Raw genomic sequence first — 16,399 nt, 5'->3', positions numbered from 1 at the left:
AGCGGTTCAAGGCTTATTGCTCTCTGTACATTGTCCAGTGGTGGGTCTTTGTGTTAGTTCCCATCTACTGCAGGAGAAAGCTTCTCTGAGGAAGGCCAAGTGAGACACTGATCTATGGGTATAGCAGAATGTCATTTGGGATAATATTGCTATGTTCCTTTAGCAGAACAAAGCTATTTGGGTTTACCCTAGATCCATGACCTATCTAATCTCAGGTTCTTGGGCACCTAAATAACATCCAGCATGTGTTCCTTATCATGAAATGGGCCTTAAATATAATCAGAGAATGTGTGGTTTCTCCCACAGTGTTTGTGGTACTATTACACCAGTATATTATACAGGCAGGTCACCATTGTAGACTGAAGAGTTTGTAGCTGGGATGTAGTGACTTTCTCCAATGGCAGTGTGCAGAGTATCTTCCAGTACCACAAACACTAATCAGTAGAGGGGAAGGCTCTAGGTGGGCACCAGCTTGGTTTCTCCATGTTCAGTGAGTTATACAGGTGTTATTTTCAGCAGTAGGGTCTTACCAGTTTGTGGAGAATAACCAATAGACTTATGTCTGGATTTTTATGTGGATGTTGGGGAACTGAACTCAGGTCATCAAGTTTATGTAGTCAGTATTTTAGTAACCAATCTCTCTGCCTCTTGGTACTCTTATTTTGATGAGATGTTTTCATCTTATTTTAGAAAGAATGGTTCTTGGTATCCTGTGAATGGGTGGTATCATATTTGTTTTTAATAAGATGCATTTACTTTATTTATGTATGCACCTGTGCCTGCATGAGTTTTTATATGCACCCCATGCATGCAGATACTTCAGAGGCCAAAAGGCACCAGATGACCTGGAACTGGAATGACACTGGCAGTTATAAGCCACCTGAGGTGGGCAATGCGAACTGAACCTAGGTGGTACATACCTTTAATCTCAGCACTCAGGAGGCAGAGGCAGGTGATCTCTGTGAGTTCAAGGCCAGCCTACTCTACAAAGAGAGTTCTAGGACAATAAGGGCAAAACAGAGAAACCCTGTATTGAAAAAACACAAAACAAAAAAAGGAGTCTAGTATCACTTTAGAGTTCAGTCTTTACTAACTTTCATTGTTGCTGCTGCTGATATCCTGGTATATCAGTTGCTTTGAAATCTGATTAGATACAAGTTAAGAGTAAGGCTGACTTCGACCTAAAACATGTCCTGCCTACAAGATATGCAGGGACAAAGATGGAGCAGAGACTGAGGGAATGGCCAACCAATGATAGCCCCAAATTCAGACCTATCCCATGGGCAAGCACCAATCCCTGACACAACTAACAGTACTCTGTTAGGCTTGCAGACAAGATCTTAGCATAACTGTGCTCTGAGAGGCACCACCCAGCTGCTGATGGAAACAGATGCGGAGACTCACAGCTCTGGGACTCTTATGGAAGAGTTGGGGGAAGGATTGAAGGTCCCTAACAGGATAGGAACTCCACAGGAAGATTGACAGAGTCAACTAACCTGGACCTTTGGGAGCTCCCAGAGACTGAACCACCAACCAAAGAGCTAGTAGGGGCTAGTAGGACTATACATAAGCCCTCTGCACATATATAGCAGATGTGTAGCTTGGTCTTCATGTGGTTTTCCCAACAACTGGAGTAGGGGCTGTTCCTGCATCTGTTTTCTGTCTGTGTATTTTTGTTACCCTAATTGGGCTACCTTGTCTGGCTTCAGTGAGAGAAGATGTGCATTGTCCTATAGATACTTGATGTACCTGGGTGGGGTGATATTCACAGTGGGGGCCTTTCCCTTCCTAGAGGAGAGGGGGATGGAGGATGGGGGAGGATCTGTGGGGGGACTGAGAAGAGGGGGAAGATAGTGGGATCTAAAGTGAATAAATCTCTCTCTTCCACAAGACTCTAGGTCCCATGAAGGCAGAAGTCTTGGTGGTGTCTTGACACCACTGGGCTTAAACTAGGGTCTTCCAAAGAGGAGAAATAGGCAACACTACTCAGTGAATGGCAGGTGCCTGGAACTCTAGCTCCCTTTGATTGCTAATTACCTCTGTTTGCCTCTGATTATGTCTGTCAGCACAGAGTGTGCTGAAGTTCATATGTCTTATCAGAATGGCCACAGTCAACGAAATAGGATACTACCACCTTAATCTCTCCTCCTCTCCTCCCTGTTCTTGTCAAATTCCTACATAGTGTTTACTTTTTTCCAGAGTAAAGACTGGGATATCTTTGAATAAACACTGTCTCCCTGCGTATATATTACTTCAACCAACTCAACACATACACACCTTTAGAAATGCTAAAATTAGTAGGTACAGCACAGAAGACTCCAGCACAAAGTACGTGGATATAAAAAGGTCCAGACAAAGGGATTAGGAACCTACAAAGTGCTTAAGAACAGTTTTGTAAAAAAGTGCATTTAAAGATTATTTGTTTTTTTTTTAAGCTCTTATACATGTGGATATTGTATACTGGGCAGGCGCTGCAGAAGAGTGGAAGCAGAGTGCTAGTCTTAGAAGCAACCACAAGGTGGTGCTGTGAGCCCAGTGATGAGATTCTCGCCTTTGTGCCTTCATGTCATCTTTTCTCACCAATTATCAGTTGAGTAAAGCAATTTCTCAGTCTCTTTCTAGCCCATAATTTTTTTTTTAGTCAAATAGTTTCAGTTTTCCTTTCTGTGTCATCTTTGCAGAGTGACATGCTTAAGGAAGAGTCATGCATAAAGCTGAGGTTAATTCAACGCCTCCTGGTTTTATGCCTGTACTACCCAAAGAGAAAATAGTTCGACAAAATTATTCCTTTTCTCTATCAAAGTCATAACATAATACTGTGTCATGACAGTGTGCTGTAACTACATTTTGAGAAAGAATAAGCATGTCAAAACCATGAATGGGGTGGAGGGGTGTGAGATTCTGTTTTGGGGGTCATTGGGACCTATGCTGGGATCTGGAACCTGTTCACCCTCAAAACCATCAGCTGATTTGCTTGTAGCCAAATCTCCTTTTTAAAGGGCTCACCCAGTTCAAAAGCTACAAGATAGTGGGGTTAGCAGTTCCAGAGACCTGAGGTCCTTCAAGAAGAGAAGATGTCAGTCGTAGCAGTCTTCTGGGCCTTATCCGGACAGGTCTTAACTCCTGAGGCAGGTTTCCCAGGCAGTGCTGCAAACTTGCACTGGAGAAAGGATGAGCCTGAGTATCTGGACACGGCCACTAGAGGTCAGCATCACCAAGCAGTCAGAGGCACTGAAGATGCTTCCCAGGCTCGGTAGGGTGTTCTAGCAGAGCCCGTCCATGCCCTGTGCCTTATTCTGTCTGACCAACCACAGAAACCCTCAGGAGTATGGACATAATGTAGCATTAGTATCCTGTCTTTTTGGCAAGATACATTGTAATTGGGTGCCTGTGATCTTGGAAGTGCCTAGGAATTGATGCAACTCACAAGCAGAGCCTTCAGATATGCAGGGACAGTCAGACACAGAGTGATGGGTCAGCCTACGGGGTGCTAATAAAGCTGTGGCTAGAGCTGGGTATAGTATTGCATACTTGTAATCCCAGGACTCTGGAGGTTGAGGCAAAAGGATCACTTCAGATTCATGGCTAGCTTTGGCTATGTAATGAGCTTGTCACAAACAAACAAACAAACAAACAAACAAACAGAAATAGCATGCAAGCAAAGAAGCAACAACAGCACAATCCTGGACAGACAGATGATACCTCTTTGTTTGTGTTTATTTTAATTTAATTTTATTTTTGAGACAAGTTCTCTTGTAGCCCATGCTGGGGTTGAACTCTTGATCTTACTGCCTAAGTGCCAGCATGTGTACTGCCTAAGTGTAGGCATGTGCCACCATGCCTGGCCAAGGATGAAATATTTTGTGCAGAAGGAAATTAGGATGGTAAATATCATTAAAGAAAGAAAAGCGGGATTTAAAAAAATACTGTGGCTTTGTGAGTTGCTTAAGACCATGACCTGTCCAGCTCGACCGTTGTGACTGCAGACCTTGGGACCAACAGTCCCCGATTCGAATCCCATTCTAGTACTTGGAAGCGGAGGGACTTAGGCACGCTTCCTAATCTCTGTTCCCCAGTTTGTGAAGTTATAACTTGGGAAGATGATCATTTCAGAATCATTACCGACGACGTTCCCATAGGGTCGCTGTGAGGATTAAGTAAAATCACTGTAGCAGGAAGCGTTTACTGTGTGCTCGGTGCAGGCGGCAGACTTAAGTCCTCAATTTTAGCATTTCTCACAACCGGTGTATTCCATCTTGCAGCTACTTAAACTGAGGCGTGGCTACATCGACACACCTGAGTATGAACTAGTCGGTTTCCTCTCCAGAGTCTGCTGCTTAGCTGCCTTAATTATTACTCTGTTTTCATCGAACAAACATTTAACAGCAGGCTGGGGAGATGGCCTGGTAGGTTATGTGCTTTCTGTACCAGCCCTGGAACTTGAGTTCTGACCCCCAGGCACCCTTGTAAAAAAACAGGTTTGAGGGTGCATGCCTGGCAGTCCGGTGCTGATGGCTGTAGCGGGAAGTATTAGAAATGAGTGTCTGGCTGGCTCCCAGCTTATCTGCCATGTTCCCGCTCTGAGCCCATTTTGTCTCAGAAAGTTCTCTGGCAAGGCTGGAGGTCCCGAGCTGGTTCCACCAGGCTACGCTCTCTAGCTTGTCCCTGTAGTGACCAGTCCCTGTGCTTCCAGCTCCACTTCGCTTGTCCCTGGACCCGCTAGTTCCTTCACGGCCATAACCTCCCGGTTGTCGGTGCACCCACCTTCCAGTAACCCAGTAAATCAAAACTCTAGATGCTTAAAGTTAATCTATGGATTTAATATCAATACAATCTCAATACACAAGATACCCGCACAATTTAGAAAGTTATCCCAATTTTCCTAACCTTTAGATTTCATATCTACCTATTTACTTGAAACCACGCGGGTCTACGTCCACTGCCTTTTCGCCTTCCTCACTCTCCCCACTGAGTTTCTCTCAGAGTCTCTGTCTCTGCCACCCTTAGCTCCGCCTCCCTTTCCCCCTATCTAATCATAGGCCTCCCGATGCAAATAGATTGGATAGAGAAATTTCTGCCACAGATGGTGGGGAAGAGACATGTGGGTCTAGAGGACTTTCAAGCCAGACAGCTTAGTCAAAATGGCAAGCTCCAGGTTCAGTGGGAGTTTCTGTCTAAAAAAAGTAACATGAATAATCTCACGTTATATTTTTCCAGTATGCTATCCAGCGATTTTCCCACAGATTTCATTTTCTTTACAGCTAAATACGATTCTGTGGTTTATCTATACCATATTTTTATTGTCCAATAATTTGTGGATGGAACCTAGGCTGACTTCATTTTCTAGCTATAGTAAATAGGTATGCACAAATAAGTGTCTCTGTGGTGGGATATGCCCAAGAATGGAATATCTGGGTCATGTTTTAGTTCTAACTCTACCATTTTGAGGACCCTTTCATGCTAGTACCCACAATGGCTACGCCAGTTTACATTCCTACCAGCACTGAGTAAGTGTTCTTCTTTCTCCACAGCCTCTCCAACACTTATTGTTAGCTTTCTGGGATTGTAAGATGGTGCAACCACTTTAAAAATCAGTCTGGCAGTTCCTCAGAAAATTGGACATAGCATTACCTGAGGACCCAGCTATACCACTCCTGGGCATATATCCAGAAGATTCTCCAACATATAACAAGGACACATGCTCCACTATGTTTATAGCACCTTATTTATAATAGCCAGAAGCTGGAAAGAACCCAGATGTCCTTAAACAGAGGAATGGATACAAAAAATGTGGTACATTTACACAATGAAGTATTACTCAGCTATTAAAAACAATGAATTTGTGAAATTCTTAGGTAAGTGGATGGAACTAGAAAATATCATCCTGAGTGAGGTAACTCAATCACAAAAGAACACACATGGAATTCACTCACTGGTTATTGGATATTAGCCCAGAACCTTGAAATATCCAAGATTCAACTCATAGATCACATGAAGCTCATGAAGAAGGAAGACCAAGTGGGGGCACTTCGGTTCTTCTTAGAAGGGGTAACAAAATAGTCAAGGGAGCAAATATGGAGACAAAGTGTGGGACAGAAACTGAAGGAGGGGCCGTCTGGAGACCATTCCACCTGGGTATCCATCCCATGTGCAGTCACTAAAGGTAGATGCTGATAAGGATGTCAGGAAGTGCATGCTGACAAGAGCCTGATATAGCTGTGTCTTTAGAGGTCTGCCAGAGTTTGACATATTCAGAGGCAGATGCTCACAGCTAACCATTGAACTGATCATGGGGTTCCCAATGGAGGAGTTAGAATGAAGACTGTAGGAGCTGAAAGGGTTTGTGGCCCCATGAGGAGAGCAACAATACCAACCAACCAGAGCTCCTAGGGTCTAAACCACCAGCCTGGGAGTACTTAGGGAGGGATCCATGGCTCCAGCTGTATATGCAAGGGAGGATGGCCCTGTCGGGTGTAGGTGGGAGAGGAGATCCTTGGTCCCATGAAGGCTGGACGCTGTGTGTGTGTGAATTCGAGGGTGAGGAGGCGGGAGTGGGGGGGTAGGTAGGGGCACATCGGCAGGGAAGCAGGAGGGGGGGGGGATGGGATAGGGGGTTCCTGGGTGGGAGGGGGATGGGGTAAGGGGATAACACATCTGAAATATAAATAAAATATCCAATAAAAAAAATAAAAAAAAATAAAAAAAATAGTCATCATGCCTGGTGTGAAACAGCACCTTAAAAGTAGCTTTAATTTGTATTTTCCTGACTACTAGGGTTGTTGAACACTTTTATAAATACTTACTGGCTGTGTTTCTTCTTTTGAGACCTGCCTGTTCATTTCACTAGACTGTGCTCAGCAGTTTTGATTAGTTTGGTACTTAATTTTTGCACTTCTTTGTAAATTCTAGATATCAACCCCCTGTCTGAAGTACAGTTGTCAAATGTCTTCCATTCTGTAGACTGTGTTAAAAAAGACATGTTCTTTTTCTAATCATGAAAGATGATGTTTAATATCTTATGCTAATTAAAAATACAATTAAAAAACAAAAATAAAACAGAGTAAGCTGGAGGAGCAGCCAAGGACGAGGTTGGGACACTATCTTCTGGCTCCCACATACCCCTGCGTGGCTGGGGTACATTGATACACCGACACACCTGTAATTGTTACTACACTTCTTAACTATTATTGTAATGGGGCGACCCATGGCCTGATCTTCATGTTTCTATCATGTAGTCACAAACTGTATAAGTCTTGCAATGTTTAAATTTGCATTTTAGGTATATGTACGTATGCCTGAATATATGATACACACCACAAGCATACAGGTGTCTGTGGAGGCCAGAAGAGATATTAGGTTCCCTGGAGTTGAAATTAGAGTTGTACGTACCACCAGGTAGGCACTGGGAACTAATACTGGATTCTTTGCAAGGACAGCAAGGGTTCTTCACCACTGAGCCCTCTCTCCAGCCCAGATAGCCTTTTACAGTTTTGCCGTGAGCTCTGGGGAGTTTTTTTTCATCCAGTTTTTTCATCTTGCACACCATATATGGAGGAGAAAGCAGACTCTGTCTATCTCTGAGACTTCTTGCAAATCTTCTTCAGTAAAGCTGTAGCCACTCACTTCCGGGTGCATATGCAATATGCTGGGTTGGAAAATTACTTCCTTGGAAACATAGTACTCAGTTTGTTAGAAGTCAGAGTCAAGATCTTTATCTTTAAAAATATTATTTTAAAAATTATGTGTATGTGTCTGCATGTGAGTGAAGATGCCCCACAGAGGCAGGAGGTGTTAAATTCCAGTGATGTTCTTAGTTATCAATTTCTAAAGTACATGTAACTTTTTAGCATTTAATATTTACTTATTTTTTATTGTATTTTATATATGTATGTGTTTTGCCTGCACATATGTGTGTGCACCATGGGCATTCAGTGAGCAAGAGGAGGGAGTCAGGACCCTGGGACTAGAGCTATAGATACCTGTGAGCCACCATATGGATGCTGGGAATTGAACCCAGTTCTCTGGATGAACAGCCAGTGCTCTTAACAGCTTAGCCATTTCTCCAGCTTCACTTTATAGTGTTTAAAAGACAGACTTGTCTGGGAGCTAGTTCGGTTGGTATGTGCTCACTGTGTAAGTATGAAGACCTGCACAGAGAAACGAGCCATGGAAATGTTGCCCAGCTGACAGTGTGAATAGTGCGTGTAAAATACATGCTAAGTGTCAAGGACACCAAGTAAGAAGAGAAGTGTGACCATGCCTCATCAGACATGTTTGCACAGGTTTCTTGTAAAAGTAATAATAATCAGAATAAATAAAACATGAAAATGAGGTTCACTTTTTTTTTCTATTTTCCTCATTAGCGAGAGCACATGTTAAATATTTCAGGCATGGTGCTGCATCTTGCTGGGGAGGAGGTAGAGACAGGTAGATCTTTGAGGCTCCCTAGACAGCTTAGCTGGATAAGTAAGGTCTAAGCTAGTGACAGATACTGGTTTTTGTTTGTTTGTTTTTTTTAAAAAAGCATTCACAAGTTGGATAATATCTTGAACCTCAAGGTTTGACATCTGGCCGTCATGTACATTTATTTGCACAAATGTGCACTTAAACCCACATTTGCAGCTACATGCACACACATATAAACACACATATGCACCCACACACTCACACATAACACAAAACAAATTAGACCGAAAAAAAAATAAGTGACTAATAATAAACTTAGTATACCAGGATGCAAGACTTGGCCATCACCAGTAGGGGCACTCTGGCTTAGAGATGGAAGAAATCACTTCTCTCTGATTCGACTTCATGACAAATTTCCCATGATTCCAAGATCCAAACTGCATCCTCTCCTTCATACTGGTTTCAATCTGGAAAACTGTTTGTCTTTGTTACAAGCCCCTTCCCTTCTAAGCTATCACCAGAGACTGAAGCTGACATCTGGTCCTTTATCTCATCTTTGTCCAATAGGAATATTACACAGGCCACATAACTGAGTCTACATGTGCTCTCGCCAATAAGGAAAATAGAAAAAAAGTGACCTTATTTTTATGTTTTATTTATTCTTATTATTATTATTTTTACAAGGAACCTGTGCAAACACGTCTGATGAGGCATGGTCACATTTCTTTTCTTACTTGGTGTCCTTGACACTTAGCTTGTATTTTACACTCACAACTCACACTGCTGGGCCACATTTCCATGGCTTGTTTCTCTGTGCAGCCAGAGCTACGGTGCAGGGATAAGCTGCATCTTATATGGGACGAAATGATCAACTTTTTGGCCTTATCTAACTTCATACCCATACTCATTAGCATATATATTGGTTATATAAAGTAAGGAATTTCACACTGATATTTCTGTATGCTGGGCTGTAGCTTGCCCGTGGGTGTGTGTCCTGTTGGGCTGAGTTGTGGATCCTGTGTGTTTGTCACTGCTCAGGGAGGCAGAAGCGCGGGAATTTGACTGAGTTCACTCTGTGTGAGGCCGGGCGGATGCTAGGCTGTGAAAAGCCACCAAGCTCCACTCCAGGAATGGGGAGATCTCAGTCTGAGACCCACTGGGGCAGAGCTCTCGGGTCAAGGGTCTCTGGGCTGAGGTGGCAAGGGGGAGACTGGTGGTCTCGGCCCTTGGGCTCCCAGACGCCACTGGGAGGCTGCAGAAGGATCAAGATGAGAGGCATACAGGCTGGACCAGCCCGCAGCTGAGAGGGGCAAGAGGGAGAAGCTTCAGCAGCGTACCTCAGGGTAGAAACTTGGTCACAGCAACTTGCTTGGCTGGGTCATGGCTGTCTTGGCTAGCTTGCTTGAGTTGGCAGGCCTCTGTTGTGGGATCATAGAGAAGTCCTCCAGGCAGGAGATTAGGTGGCAGCTCATTAGTTGAAGGCCCCTTCTACGGTTCTCCATGGCAGGCCCCAGTGACACAAGGAAGTCCACGGTTTTAAAAGGTTTATTGTCATGGCTGAAAGTGGATGAAGCTGTACCCCGTGTCCTCAGGGTGGGCCTGAGGTTAAATATTGTTTGTAAGGAGAAGGGTCTGGGAAGGAATGTTTAATTGGCTATGCCCTCTGGCCTTTAGATATCTCATTAATATGGAGATCTCTTGAGCTTCTGAGGCCTGTAGTCACGCCCTCTACCTGTGGAGGGGCTGGTAGGGGCGTTGCCCTACGTGATTGAAAGGCGCAGATCAATGGTGGTCTTCGGCCTCATGTCAGGAGCCTGGAGTCTGGGAGTGTGGTGAAATGCATACTGTCCCTTGCAGGGATACCTGTTAGGTCCCGGCCGTCTCTAGCCAGTGCTCCACCAGAAACCATGCTATCCTTTCACAGTCTGCCCCACATCTGTATGTGCATGCAGTGTCCTAATGAACTTTGACCCCAAGCAGCCCTCTTTGATCTTTCTCATCCTCAGTCTTCTTCATCCTTTATGCTTTCACATCCCTAATGTTTTTTTTTTTCTCTCCCCTCCAAGCCCTGCTCCATGCCTGAATCTCACACATGGGAGAAAACACCATGTTTGTCTTCATGAAACTGGCTTATTATTCTCAACAGGATGATGTCAAGTTCCACTCACTTAGCTTTAAAGGACACCATTTTATTCTTTATGGTTTAATAAAATTTCATTGTGGATATATACCGTATTTCATTATCTAGTTATCAGCTGTTGATGGGCATCTGTCTGACTCTGTACCTTGCTGATTTTGAGTTTGGCAACATGGCCTTGATTAGCGGCAGTCCTGTGACATTTTAAGCTCTTTCTTCTGTGTCCCTGTAACTTGGTCCACAAGGCCATCAGCCATTTTCTGAACACGGAAGTGCTTTACTTAACATTCTCACTGACTCCTGTCACCAGTGTCAGGTGATAGAGATAGATGAGCAGTCTCTAAAATGATGTCCACCTTATAGACAAGGAAACTGAGCCTTGCAATGGTTAGATTTTCAAGACTTCAAGTAGCAGCATGGGCTCCAATTCCTTTGCTTTGAACACTGCTTTATTGATGGTGATCCCATGGGAGGTGCAGGGCTGCCCAGACTAGAATGAGAATGTGCTGTCAAGGTCAAGAGTAAGCATCTGGTCAATTGAGGTACCCAAGTGGTCCTAAGGCACCCTTCAGGATGAAGTAGAGATTTCTGCATTCCATGGAAGCAGGAAAGGCAGGGTGAAGATGTTTTGTGTAGCTTTGAGAATGCAGCATACTCTCTTTTCCTCAGGGAGACAGGGCCAATACTGTGGTCACTAGGGCCTGCAGGCTGAGATTTCCTCCTGTAGTCTATAAGGCTAGCCTTCCCCCAGGCCCAGTCCCCTTGCACAGTGCCTGGGGCCTGATTGCGTTGGTCTTCTCCCCTGGAGGACCAGCCCCACATCCTCCCATTGTCAGAGCTGATATAGTCCCTCATTAATTTAGACTCGTGTAAATATTTTTGGAAGCTTTGCTTTGCTGTCCCGAAGGTTGGTAGGGCTGAGTGTGAGCTGGCTGGGGTCTCATCCGCCTCTTCCTGACCTCCTTCCTGCCTCTGTTGTTTCCTGCCCTCTGCCTCTTGCTGGAGTCCCTCATCACAGCTAGACAAAGGCCAGGGAGCTGTGGGGAGAAAGCTTCCTCTGTAGGAGTTCTTGGGGGCCTGGGAGGGGCAGACTGGGTGGCCCAGGGATAACTGGGCAAAGCCCTTTCCTTCCCTGGACCTTGCCTTCCTCCCAAGTGAAACCCAATGTGTAGATAGCTTAGTAGCCTCAACCTTTCACCATCAAAGGCCACTTTGCTTGCTTTCCTGTTCTTCCCCGGTGAGCTCCCTTCAGGGAAGGATTCTGTTTGTCTAACCCACACCATTTATTAAATAATAATGACACTATCTTCTCAGTTTTTATTCAACAAAGGCCTGCTGAGCAGCACGGGAGGAACCAGAGCCACCACATGGATTTGCTAAAACCCAGGCTTGAGCTGCTGGTGTGTGGCATTTAGAGGTTTATCTTGTGAAGGGAATGGTGACCGTGCCATTTCCAAAAGAAATGCTGGTGCTGGCCTCATGCTATCACTCAACTTAGGAACCAAAGGCCTCATTGAATTTAGGGGTTGTTCCTGTTCCAGGACCCAGGAGCTCAGTCTCTATCCACACCATCCTGAGGAAGGCCCTGATCCCTCCAAAGGTTCTACACATGGTGGTTATCTGATTCACGTGGGTTTGTTAGAGTTGCCATGGATGGGGCTCTGTGTGTGGGGGGCAAAAGTGGGTGTTAGTGAGTAAGAGCACAGGAGAGATCAGGAGAGACTTCCAGATTCCTGCAGATCCCGTTCTAATCCATCAGACAGGGCTTGGTGCCATGTTTGTAATCTGATCCTGCATTTAGTGGTGGAGATCAGTTCCCTGTTCCCTTTTGACCTCATTGGAAAGAAAACCACTTGGCCAGCCTCTGTTGGAGCTGCTGCCACAGTCCCCAGAATCATAGAAAAGTAGACCTGACTGGTCCAGTGTCTTCATGTACAGATAGAGAAACTTGTTGGTGGGGGTGGGGTGGGGGTGAGGGGTGTGGGGGATGGGGGTGGTTGGGGGGCTTGTTTGGGCTACAAAGCCAGCTGGTCATTCAAGCTTCAGACAAAGCAAACTCATCATTCAGGCTTCAGCTAGGATGCCAGAGACCCCCACAGACTATGCTTGCTCAAACTACCAGCTTTCATTTACTCTCTGCACCATTACTCCAGCTTAACTCTCTTTCTGGTGTTTATCAGGCCCTCAGTGCTCTGCCTTCGCTCACCAGTCACTTCCTCACCCCTAGCAAGTACAGGGGATCAGAGACAGAGCCTGAATTATTCACTCATTATTATGGGCTCAGTCAACAAACACTTGCAGAGTGAGTGAACGAATAGGCAGGAGGGGATTGGAACTCATATCCCTGGGTCTCAGGCTGCTGCATTATTTCTGTCTTTCCTGTCCAGGGTGCTCAAGGCACCTAGAGAGTTTGAAATAGGGTCAAGAAATTGGAAGTAGTACCAAATGGTGGAATGAGTTAGGGCAGGGGCGGTGGCAGGGATGTCAGAGGGGTGTGGGGCGGAGTAGGAGGAGATTTGGCTTTAATTCCTAAAGATGACCATTTGGTTTTGGTCAGATAAGGGGTAGGGCTGGGGTGGTACTGCAGTGCGGTGTCTGAAGACAATAGCAGTGCGATGCTGCAGCTGGAGTGAGGCAGGTAGCTAAATTTCAGCTACATCTCCTTCCTTTTCCTCCCTAACTCCCCTCCCACCCCCAGCTTCTTCACATAACAAACCAGCTGTTAGGGACACAGCTGTGGCTGCCTCTTGGTGAGAGAGAGAGAAGAGAGAGGGAGAGGAAGAGGGAGAGAGAGAGCTGAGGAGCAAGCCTGTTACCCTGGGTGAGTTCCCAAGCTGTGGAGTTCAAAGCAGACCTGTGAAGTCAGGGGCAGAGAGAGAGCTAGGAGGGAGGAGGTGAGAAGTCAGTGAGGGGCAGAGAAAGGCTACACTTGTACTTTGATGTCCCAACACAGAGCTTGAGCCAGGTCTGGGTGGGGTCCCGGCAGATGGTTTTAGCTTTCCTCCTCAACTCAAAGCTTTAGAGAGAGCCAATTAACCACACTTTCCTGTCCTTTAGGCAGGATGTTTATCTAGTCCTCTGAAACTATGAAATAGCTGTGTGAGTCCAGGGCACATTCTCACCCCACTGTATACAAGAAAGCACATTCCCCTACACATGTAAATACATATACACATTTATTGCACATGCAAGCCAGGCACACTCTTGCACACATACGAGTTTACACACATAGTGCCCGTCATATCTGCAGTCTGTTCACCAAGTATCCCTAGACTTCATATCTAAGTGGCCTTACATCATGTGTAAAACTTGCACTCATTAAGTGTCCATCACAGGCTGTCTTTATTTTTGAGATAAGGAGTCAGCCTGTGGGCAAGGTTGGGGAAGACTTCTGAACCCAACTCTAGAATTTTCACTCTGCCAGCAATTTTGGCTCTTCTCAAACAGCATGGAACAGGTCCAAGGCACTTTTCTGCCAGGAACTGTTTATCACTGACTTGTCACAATACCTGGCAGAGATTACCTAGGAGAGAGAAGTCCCCTAGGAAACCTGTTTGTTCCTCTTCTAGGCCAACCAGCCCTGGAGACTCTGGCTAACAACCCTACCTTAGCTTTACTCTGCTTTACCACATGGCTGCAAGTAGATTACTTTGGATGAGTTTTGCAAAAAGTTGCCCATGCTGTTACAGTAGAATGATCCTGAGGTAAAGACCTAAGTTATCACCAACTCTCCAATGCTTTAATTCAACAAACATTTATTAGGGGCAAAACAGAGAGGTTGGATAAAGATAGATATCAGTCCCAGGGCTGGGGTATGTGTAGCCTCTGAGTCTTGGGGCACATCAGGCTGGTCTGCATCCTCAGTTCTGTTTACCAATCTCACATCTTCTGTGATGGATAGTGTGGTGGGAGACAGGGATGGATCAGCACCAGGTTGGGTGAGGAGTGAGTCTGGCTGTCAGTGTTGGGATCACTCAGGCCATCTGGCTCCAGCTTGCTCTAGGCTGGAGTCTGGATCTTATCAGCATCCCACCATGCCAGGCACAGATCATTGACCCCCTGTCCCATCCCAGCTCCCAATTCCCTTCCTTTTCAACTGAGACAGAGAATTAAGGAAATGCATCCATATTTTCTCCTATGGAGAACTCTGGGTTTGCACCTGGCTTGGAATCCAGGCAGGACAGCTGGGAGAGATAGACAGGAAGTTGATTTCAAGGATATTGAAGCTTTCATGTTTCCCTCCCTCTGTGTCCTCAGTTACCCAGGGTTGCTCCTAGATCTCTCTGGAAGCAAAAAAGAAAGAAAGAAAGACAGACAGACAGACAGAAAGAAAGAAAGAAAGAGAAAAATAAATAAATAAATAAATAAATATGTGTGATGTCAGCATCAGTCTCTGTGGTGGAATGGGTACAGCACAAGTGTTTACTCCATATACTCCATCTGGAGAAAACTGCCCCCTTCCTACTATGTGGTCCCTCCTGACAGGCAAAGGGATCTGCAGTGGCTGACAGTTAACCATTTCTATTTCACCACACTGTCATTCTGCCACCTGTTCAGGAGAAGCAAGCGGGCTTGCATACTCTCAGATTGATGAAGCCCCAGCTCCAGGCAGAATTGAGTGTGATGACTACTGTTCTGTAGAAGGACAAAGTTCTAGAGGCAGAACCATGTTATCTTTTCAATTAGCACAGCCAACCAGGTGCTCTCTCTGGCAATGGTAGATACATAAATCACACCTCCTAGCATTCTCCCGTATCTGTATAATGCTTAACATGTGACAGTTCCATTTTTAAAAGGGTTGAAGGACTTTATTTAGCGGTTGAGAGAACAAGTTACTTTACCTCTCTTATGTCTCAGTTTTCTCATCTTTCGGCTAAGGCTAAATAAGAGTATATATCTTCTAAGTTCTCTCTCTCTCTCTCTCTCTCTCTGTGTGTGTGTGTGTGTGTATGTGTGTGCAGATGTACTCACCTGTGCATATGGAAGCCAGAGTTTGTTATTAGAATGTTAGTCTCAATAGTTTCTCTATTGAATTTGGACCTGATTGCCTTGGCTAAGCTGGTTCCCTGTGTCTGCTCTGTCTAATACTGGATTACAGATGCATGCTGTCTTTCCTACTTTTATGTGTGTGCTGGGAATATGAACTCATGCCCTTATGCCATCTCTTGCCTATTCCTCACATTGTTTTACTGATTGACAGAGACAGTAAAACATACAGAAGGATGCCTGACACTCAGTATGTGAACAATGTATAGTGGTCAGGAGACCCAGACAGTGGCTTTTAGGAACTTTCTTATCTTTCTTTCCACCCATCTTTCCTTTATTCTTCCCTTGTATCCTAAGACTTTGGCTATGGTTATTTATTATTTTTTGTTCTTTGCACTTTCTGGTTTCCTTGTCTGAATATCCTCTGTTTCTTCTACCTCCTAGGAAGCTCTTCCTGTTCAAAACCTACCTACTGGAGATGCTACAATCTGCTTTACTTACCTCGTTTCATATTTTGATATGGGTGTTACTGCGCTGAACTCATTTCTGCCTCAAACTTCTGTTACTGCCTCTCAGTTGTTGGGATTATAGGCTTGTACTAACTTGCCTGGCACCTAGAATACATTTCTTTTAAAAATGGAATTAATTCCTCATGTCAATCAATCTGATATTTTCTCATGAGCCTTCAGAATTAGACATTGTCTTGAAAACTCTTGAGGTATGGGAACGCTGGTCCACATTTCTGCATAGCAACCAGAGACTAGAACTGAGGAGGCCTTCCGTCTTATTTGAAACAAAGTCTCATTATGTTGCTTAGGTTGTCCCCAAACTTTTGGATGCAACTGATCCTCCAACCTCAGCCTTTAACAT

Source organism: Grammomys surdaster, unplaced genomic scaffold, assembly GCF_004785775.1.
Source record: "Grammomys surdaster isolate TR1022 unplaced genomic scaffold, NIH_TR_1.0 136, whole genome shotgun sequence".
NCBI lineage: Eukaryota > Metazoa > Chordata > Mammalia > Rodentia > Muridae > Grammomys > Grammomys surdaster.
The sequence above is the reverse complement of the archived record's forward strand: the minus strand, read 5'-3'. Positions refer to the sequence as shown.